Source organism: Miscanthus floridulus, chromosome 10 (genome assembly GCF_019320115.1).
Source record: "Miscanthus floridulus cultivar M001 chromosome 10, ASM1932011v1, whole genome shotgun sequence".
NCBI classification, from domain to species: Eukaryota; Viridiplantae; Streptophyta; class Magnoliopsida; order Poales; family Poaceae; genus Miscanthus; species Miscanthus floridulus.
Window position 1 is genome coordinate 33,548,179 of NC_089589.1, and position 10,373 is coordinate 33,558,551.

Genomic DNA, 10,373 nt, shown 5'->3' on the forward strand with positions numbered 1-10,373 from the left:
TCGGGCCATTGTCGGGATCGAAGACGTCACCATCGCCTCTAGGTGAAAGTGCAGGCTCATCCTGGTTGTCGCCGTCGATGTCCATGCCAGCGGTGTTCGGTGGAGCATATGGGCCAACCCCATTGTAGAGCGCGTGAAACTCCTCGTGCAGGTTGTCGTTGTATTCCTCTAGCTCATCGACTCTCTGCAGCAGAAGGTTTCTTGCGTTCCAGGCTTCATTTCTCTCCTGAACCAACCGTCCAATCATGCGGTCGGCATTGTTGTTGGCTTGAGTCAATGTATGCACTCGCTGCATAGCTCTATCACCTCTCTCAACCGCCTGATCTCGCTGTAAGTTCATATCAGCCAACTGCTCCTACAAGCTAGCTATAGCACGTGCCTGTCTCTTCTTCTGCTTCTTCCCTTTTAGCTTGTCTTCACTACGCAAGCCAGTCAAAGTCCAGTAGGTACCCTCGAGACCCTCATACGCTCTGATGGCGGCGAACATAGCACTCATTGCCTGGTTGTCGCTAGCCTGTCCCTCAGCTAGACCTCGAACCAAGGCACTTCCCTAAGGCTGAACCCAAATGGCATCGCGAGGATCATCCCTAGGAAAAGTACCAGCTAGAGCTGCTGCAAGCTCACTGGGAAATCTGCTCATAATGTCCCTGATGACACGGAAGGCTGCTCCCTCTGCACCCTCAGCTGGAGTGCGACCCTCAAACTCCAAATGCCAACCATCCCAATCTGGAGCATCACCGAGAGCAGGAACCGTGATCTCCACCACCGCGAGTCCATCCTCTGCTAACTGGCTCTCATTCCAAGAGTACACCGGCTCTTGACCCTCTGGGTACCCCACATCATGGAGCACTCTCCAAAGCAAAGTTGGCATGCCAAACTCGCTCAAGAAGGTGTCCGTGGTGCGGTGCTCCCTCAGGGCCAACGGACGTCGAGGTGCTCTTCCTCCGGTGGACTTACGGGCGGTCTGCTTCGTGCGGGCCATCTGTAGCAAAAGTTCTTTTATTACTTCGGGGAAACATATTTTTGGTGATACATCTTTTATCAAAATGAGATAATCAATTTATAAGGGGAGGAATGCATGAGATGAATGAAATGCACAAGTAACATGATGTATGTACGTGCCGTACGTTCTCACAAACTTAGGAAATAAATAATTTCTAACGACGAATTCGGTGGCATACAATGATCTCTCAATACGTAGCTAATACGTTCTACACGATAGCGTTGTTATGTACCTGCAGAAGATTCATTTCAGCCCAATTCCCAATGAATGCATAAAAGCAGTAAAGTTTTAGCTACACGCTCTACACGAATTCCCAGATACGTGTACAACGGTAGTAACTACCCGAACCATCATCCTATTGATGGCATCGCCTCCACAGACGGAAGACCCATTCATGAGATACCTTTGTAAAACATGCGTAGAACATGTAATTACTCCAGCATCATATAAGCATTCACCCTAGATCGGCGGTGTATCCGATCATGCTCTCACAACTCACACTTACCGATGCGTAGAGGCAAATGATCCATTCATTACCACTCAAATAAGTGGCACTCATACAATAGCACGCCGTATGAGCGACGAAAGAGAAATATGATGCAAGAACCCCAGTCAGTACTTAATTAAGCCACCTAAAGTCCTTAACTGGGCATAAAGGATATGATCACTGGCACACTTTATAGTTTTAAAATCATGTTTTCCAAACGCCTTTTTGTTTTAAATACACTTGTGAACAGTAACACGCTAAACCATGCTCTGATGCCAGCTATAACAGAACCGACCAATTATACGAAATTAAGTAAGAAAATCATCCGCCAGAGCAGACGATTTAGCAAACTTAAGCCCGTATAACCCGGTAGTCCGTGAAATCACGAAGGATTTCAAACCAACTTCCATTCCAGCCAAGATCGTAATAAGTTTAGCGGTCACCATCACATATTACATAAAAGTTCACAATCTCAGATACATCAGAGTTTCAACATAGTTATTACAAACCAGTTTGAATAAAAGTAGCGGAAGTCATTTGTTCAAACCACACACACACTCACGCGGAGTTTAAATATAGTGCCCGCGAATGTTCATCTCCAACAAAAGCATCAGATGAGACATAAGGAATGACCATGCCCATGGTCCTAAGCATCACCCATCGCAGGATACAGGCAGTTGATACAGTAGCCGTAATACATCTGCCCATCTGCAACAAGTGGGAATAAAACCCTGAGTACGAGAAGGTACTCAGCTAGACTTACCCGACATAACCGAAAATAAATGACACCAAGGATTATGAAGGGCTTTATAGTAGGGTAGCTGACTCATTTGCAAAAAGAAGCATTTTTAGTATTTCAAGAACTTTTCGAAAAGCATTATTGCCAAGTTTATTATTAGCCTGTCGACTAGATTTGCACCTATACTAGAGTAAACATGTGATTAAGCAGATAATGATAACCAATGATCATTAAACAACTTCCATACTGTCATATTCATTATAACTGTCCAAGTGTTCCATAAACATTTACTACGATGAAGTAACTCAAGTCAAGTGCTCACTATCCAGGAGCGATGGCGATTCGAATCGATTCCTAACCAGCTGGTGATTTATTCCTTACACAAACCTCACTCACCCGCTAAAGTGAGATATTAATCACCGAGTCAACTTTCTAGGAATCTCGAGTTTGCCAGGAACCACATGTACCCGGGGGCCGACCGACTGCACTTTGGTTTTATCATCCCGCCCCCGTGTCCTACCACACCTGCTCCGGCATAGTGCGTTGCGGGCAATCTACTCGGCCCGAAAAATCTCCCAGCTTCGCGGTCGGAAGGTACTTTATTCGGCCAGCTAAATGTAAGGCATGCGTTCAACATGACTCGAGGTCCAACAACGGCCGGTCCTTAATCGACACAGACGGAAAACACTACAGTCCAAAACTCTGCAAGTCTCCGTCCGGTCTCAACTTCATTTAACACTTAGTTATACTATGACTTCATAGTCATCCAAGCAGATCCAGGTAACCACCTATAGCTCGCAGGTGATAAGAAATCACCCGACTTCTACCGGTCTAAGCCAGCTAAGCATTGACTCGACTGTGGATACCAGGGTAACAAGGATATAGTATAACAAAGGTAAACAAGGTATAATGCAGCAACGGTTGCAAACAACTCCTGAACGTAATGCATCAATTTAAAGTAAAGTATTTAATTAAATCATTGCAAACCGGGAGAAAAATGCTCTGGGGCTTGCCTCTCTCGAAGGAGCTCGGACGGTGATCGGGGCACTCCGAAAGTTCCTCAACGTCCTCCTCGTCGGCTTCTGGCACTTCCTGCTGCTGCACCTCGAGCTGCTCATCGGGCTCCTCGGGTATGACGACTGGGTTCTCGGTTTGCGATCCTGTATGATGCAATGCGCGTAAGTGATTATGCAAACGGTGCATCGAAAGAGATGAATGCAATGGATATGTTTAAATGCAAGGTAGTCAACATCATCCAAGAAATTATACTACAAGCACATGTCATCTACTACATTCTCTTCTACTACTAATATGTTTAAGTCAACACACCTTATCAAATGCTTCAAAGATACACCAAAGCTATTATTATTAACTAACCTTGTATTAAAGAGGATTCTTTTATTTCCTTTTTAATTAGGGCTACAATAGCAATCTCTATTTCTGGTGCTTATAAAAATCTGAGAAAATTACAGTAGCATGGTACTACTCTAAGTAGACTACCATCAGATTTTCATGGTGTTTGAATGAGTGGATTAGCCTACACAAAAATCACAAACTATGGCATGATTTTGTACATAAAAATACTTTGAACTGTGAAAAGTGTCAAACAATAGAATTAATATTTTTCCTAGGTTCTTCATAGCATACAATGACTGTACAAAAATTATCACATGCATGTTTTATACAAAGTTTGCTCTCTAGCAAAAATAACAAAAATCAGCCATTAAAGGTACTTGAACTACACCTCCAAAGTTTTCCACAGCACATGCATGAAACATATTTTTCCTAGGAAGTACATGACATAAGAAGATTAACAAACTTGAAATCATATTTTTCTGTAGACTATAGATTTTTCTACATATTTTTCAAGTTATCAGCAATATCCATGATTAAATAAAATCCTACAGAAAAGTATTTCAAAAATGACATGCACAATTTTTCCCTAGTAGATCTGATGATAAGGAACCTAGCAAAATTTGTTTCAACAAATTTGGAGCAAATTTGATCACCCAAACATTTTTCAAACCATTTCAGATTTCAAGTAATAAAGAATAAATGAAAACAATTCATTTAAGCAATACTGGGCCGGCCCGTGGGAAACAGCTGGCCCATGGCCACTCCTGGCCCATGCGGTCCGAGTGAAAAGGGAGCGCGGCGGCCTGGCAGGGCCTCGGCCCACGGCCGCTTTCGGCCTGGCCGGCCTGGCTGGCGGAGGCAGAGTGCCTCGCCGGTGTGCGCGCTGGCGCGGCAGCGCGGCTCGGCCAGCGGCCGGCGGCCATCTCCGGCCACGGCAGGGCGAGCTGGTGAGCGCACGGGATGTGTGAGGAGAAGGCGAGTGCGGTAGGGTAGCTAGGCGAGGCTGGAGAGGAGAAGGAAGACGGCTTCCATGGCGGCCGAGCACGGCGGCGCCATGGCCGTCGGTGGCGAGACGCGGGGAGGCTCGACCTGTGCTCGGAAGGCGGCGCAAGCTCGAGCGCGGCTTGAAGGAGGGCGAGGCGGAGTTGCGGGCGTGAGGAATCGGGGAATGGCACGGGGGTGCGGGAGCTCGACGCCGGCGGAGGCGCGTCGGCGAGCTCGGCAGCACGGGCGCGCGCTGCTGCTGTTGCTACGCTTGAGGGAGCGGGAGTGTGAAAGGAGGTGCGCAGCGAGGGCAGCAGATGTAGGTGGGCGCGTGGGAGCGGTCGCAGGCCGTGGCTGCCACGCGGCGTGCATCGCCAGCACAAGGCGGCCACGCGGCGGGCGTCGCCTGACGCGGTCGGGAGCGTGGCGCGGCGAACGGCGCGGCGCGCGGGAGAAGGGCCAGCGCGCGGAGCTGGGCTGGGCTGAGGCGAGGTGGGCTAGCAAGGGAGGCGCGCTGCTGCGGGCGGCTTCGCTGGCGCGCTGGGCCGGCTTCGGCAGGCGGGCCAGAAACGAGGCGGCGGCCCGATAAGGAGGGAAAAACCTTTTTCATATATATTTTCAATGAATTTTTTTTACATGCTATCATTCAATTATGATTTTGAGCAAGAAAATGACCTCTTTTAAAAATGTATCAAAAATGAAAGTTGCTTAGAATTTAATTCTCTACAACTTTGCTTTTATGACCAAAGCCAAATTCCTTCTAGATTTTGAATTGTAACATCAAAGTCCACGTTTAGCTCAAAACCCTAATTTTTTTTGGAATATATTTTTGAAGCCAAATTTTGAATTAATTTGAATACAAACATTGCTCCAAAAATTGAACTAAACATTGCTAGATGATTTACAATAGTAGCCAAACATGTTTTACTAATCTAGCAAGAAAAATTCAGGGCAAAACAATTCTTAAACAGGTGTATGCAACATTCAGGTTTCACGCATGTTTCAGATGTTTCAAAGCAATGTTTCAATTGTTATTCACATGATTAAGCATGTATGATTTGGATGCTTGATGATGCACGATATGCGTGATTTGCAGTGCCTAAATGCAGACATAACACCGGGGTGTTACAAGCTACCTCACTTGTGGGTAGGTTCTTGCGACGCCCAAGTGGTGGGCTAGGTGTGTGATACCTATTAGCCACTGAACCACCAAGTGTTGGTTGACACAGCAGAGACTAGCGTGCCGGCAAGCACGTGAACCTCGAGAGAAAAATCTTTTGTCAACTATATGATTAGACTTCTCTCGGTGATTCACTTGGTATTCATATTGCAATTGATCATCTCACTTGCCACGGCGGTATAATCACCTCGCTCTCCCTTGTATTTACATTGTTACATACTTGTGTAGTAGTAGCTCTTGTGTAGAGTAGAATTGTTAGCCAGCTTACTCTCTTGATAGAAGTAATAGTTCTTGTGCTAGCTAGCCCACTAGTGAAGAAAAGCAACATAGTAATTTGTGTGCCATAGAGACTATAATTCACTAGAATTGTTTGGAATAGGTGGCTTGCATCTCTTGGTAGAGCTAGAGCAAAACTTGCTATCATCATTTGTTGTTCTAATCATTTTGCTCTAGTGATTTGTAGACTTTTAATTAGGCTATTCACCCCTCTCTAGCCATTTAGGACCTTTCATTACCCCTTCTTATATAGTTGGTGGTAGGAGGATCATAGAGAAATCCTATCCTGATCGATTTACAAATTAGTTTCCTAATTTATTACAATGTAATCTAGGTATATTAGGGTATATGCATGTCTATGCCTTGTACAGCATGTTGGTGGAGACTCTCAGGTATATGTTGGATTCCATGTAGTCAGCCTAGCCCATCCTATGTCTAAAAGGCCATATGTATCCTCCATGATGATACACTGGGATCTTATCATCGTTAGTAGGTCCGAAGTCCCTCGAGATCATGCTACAAATATGTTGGTGGTGAATCTGTCTTAGCCTAGTGTTTTATCTTCCTCCCTTGGAAAAGTATCCCGAGTTATGCACTCCTAGGCACCCCTCTTCCTTGCTTGCAAGGAGACCGTGATGGACTTGATGATGATTACTCGCAAAACAAAAATAAGCCATGTAATATTCACTCATGGGGTAGGAATAGTATGGAAAATGATCTAATAACATAGTAGTCCAAGTGGTATCCCATGAATTTACGTAATGGATGGTGATATAAGACTCATGACCCAACAGGGGTTATACCATTAATTTTGAGTGGTATCTGTTTTCCCGAGTAATTCGAGGCCAGCTTATGTCCATTCGGGGGAATATCCTCATAATTTTCTCTGGGTGGCCCAGTGACGCCACTTGGTACTGTTTGTCCTCTATAGGGGAAAGGCGTTGTCATAATGACACTTCACCCAAATTACTTTCATATTTCCTATGCTCTTCCGCCTTCTAAACTCTCCACACACTGAGCATATGCCTCTTCTATTAGATAAAATCCAGATTCAACCTTCAGTACCACCGTCACTCCCTCACTTCCAAACCCGACCTATATTGGGATATCGTGACCCTAGATCTAACACGTTGCCATTGATGATGCCAGTGACCATCAAGGAGGACCCATTATTTGAGGAGGAGGAAGCATCGCACCAAGTCAAACAAAGCCTTCTTATATATCCGATGGGGTTAAGCATGGACAATGCATTCATACTATATCATATAAATAATTCACATTGTCAGGGCCGATACCCATTGTGCCCAACGGCGCGGCCTACGAAGCACTTCGGGTGGCCTAGCTGGCCACGGTCCAACATCCGTGGCCCGTCTCGACCACTCTCTTCCCCCAACCACATAGCATGCAGCTGCCTTGACCACCTCTAGCCTCGACCAACCAGGTATGAAAAGGACTAGAGGTGGTTGGTGCATTAAATATATCTGCCCTGACAGGACGCGCACACAGTCCTCTAGGACAGAGAAGGACCACCACCCAACGGACCGTAGGGTCTTGGCATGCATCGACCACCTTTCGGACCCACGGGGTCCTGAGGTAAAGCGTCACCCCTCGAACCACCCCTCACTAAGTCAAGGACTACACCGTGACAGAGCAACGTCACGATCGCCCAACCCATACCTGACTCGACAAGTAGGAGTACGGTCATACCGACCATGGGCATGGGTCTTTGAAATGTCCTAATGGCTAGAGGGGGGTGAATAGCCTATTAAAAAATCTACAACAACACTAAGCCAAGAGGTTAGATAATTATGAGGCGAAGCAAGTGTTGCACTAGCCTACTAAAAATGCAAGCCACCTACCAATAATTCTAGTCAATTATGATCACTAGGCAATCAAGGGCTATGTCACTACTCTCTACACTAGTTGAGCTAGCTAGGAACTAATTACAACTAAGAAGCTAGGCTACACAACTAGCTACAACTACCACAAGCTTTACACAAGGTAAATACACAAAGTAATGCAAGAGAATGGTAGAAGAGATATACCGCCGTGGCAAGTGATCAATCAATGAATACCAAGGAGACAAATAATGACACAATGATTTTTCCTCCGAGGTTCACTTGCTTGCCGACAAGCTAGTCCCCGTTGTAGCAATTCACTCACTTGGAGGTTCACACGCTAATATGCATCACACGCCTAACCCGCAACCGGGTGCCGCACAACCAACACAAAATGAGGATCCACAAGCCACGTACAATCCACTAGAGTTGTCTTTGGCACTCCGTCGGGGAAGGCACAAGAACCCCTCACAAGCTCAATGATCGGAGCTGGCAACAATCACCAATAGCCACTTAATGATCCACCAATCACCGGGCCATCTAACTTTCGGCAAACACCAAGAGTAACAAGAACTCCACTAGCCCAAATCGCCCACCTAGTGCCACAAGATGCTAAATCACTAAGCAATGCACTAGAGGCTCTTCAATCTCACTCAAGATGATGAAATCAAGTGTAGAAGTGAGTGGAGTGTGTTAGCTTGCTCACAATATGAAATCTCAGCACTTTGGGGCTCCAAGAGAGTGGCCATGGCTGGCCAAGGGGACTATTTATAAGCCCCACAACAAAAAAGAGCCGTTACCCCTTGGAACTGGTTTTTGCGAGGCCACCGGACACGACAGTGGTGGCACTGAAATGGGGTGGCGGTGCCCCCCAATGGTCGACTCAATAGCTAGTTTGACTGGCCGAGCGGGCACCGGACAGGCGGCGGTGGCACCGCCCTAGGGAGGGCGGTGACCAAGTCACCCGAGACCCCCTCTCTGAAAAATAGGGCGGTGGCACCGGACATAGGGTGGCGGTGCCCTGTCTGGTGACCACCCCCGGTTCCCTTGCTCTTTGGATAAAAGTGGCGGTGACTAGGCGGTGCACCGCCCTCGCCGAGGCGGTGAACACCGGACATGGCGGTGACCACGCCCACGCTGCTTCTCGAGACACTGCCAGGTAGGCACCGCCCTAGGGGTGGCGATGCCACCGGACAGAGGGTGGCGGTGCCCCCAGGGCACCACTTCACGCTCGGTTTCGTCTCCTTTTCTTCACCTTTGTCACCACCTTTGCAAATGTGCTAACACTCCAAGTGTTTCACCATCAAGTGCAAGTGTGTTAGCATTTTCACAATCATTTTTCAAAAGTTAATCACTTCTCACCGATTGTGCACTTGGCCTAAAATGCATATGCAAGTTTTCCAACACCTAATGGCACTAGATGATCGAGTTGTCCGATAAGAGCTCTCCTCTTAATAGTACGACCATTTATCCTAAATGTGATCACACTCTCTAAGTGTCTTGATCAACAAAACATGTGTCAACACCATCCCCATGATCTTCATTTCATGTGGCCATCTCCATCCATGAGTGCCACTTAGCTCCATCACTTGGGTTGGACCAACCTATCTCACATCCACACTTAGAGCATAGGGTTAGTCCAAATAAGTTTTATCAATTATCCAAAACTAAACTAGGGCTTTTAGTCTCATAACCAGGAGCTAGTCTCCTCAGAACCAGTTAGGCTAGAGGACCCCCGACCCGATCGCATGTGGCCGGGAGAGGCATCACCACGACTGGAGAGGCCAACGGTCAGCATTGGACGGCTGCTCTGTTCACGCGCTGGTGCCACGACGCCTCACACGGGATGGCGGGTGCCAGGACGAAGGCCACGATGCACGCACTATGGACCCACGTTTCACATGTGTCGCTATGGCACACCATACCTTAATGTGGGGAGCAAGAACACGTGGCGATACTCGAACGTGCAACAGAAGCAGGAACAGGACGTAGAGGGCCCACAGACCAAGCTAGCCAACCACCCTCCCCTCGGGCTCTCGACCACTCAGTTCGGGAGCACCTTTCCCTCTCGACTATCACCCGGCCCCCAAAGAGTATATAAGGGGAGTCGGGCCTTCATTCTACATAGGACTCTCGGGAGGATAGAATTTCTGCTATCTTGAATCCTCTGACTCCCGCATCCACGCTTACGAGCGCCCCCGTTGTAAGCCTTTAGGGCATTTGAACCGAGGAACACGAATTCGAACTCCTCTGAGACTGGACGTAGGGCTCTATCCTGAACCAGTATAATTTTCCCGTGTCTCAAGTGCTACCATCGACTCCCAGAGCAACGCGGCGCTAAATTTACTGGTCGGTCCACGAAACACCGACACATGTATACACGTTTTGGTCTATGAAGCTCTCAGTTTCTACTGCAATTTGCTTTGCATATGAAATAGTTTGTTGTTTGATGATTTGTAGTTTGATATGTGGACAGATAGCCACCAATGATCGGGCACAACTAGCATTGG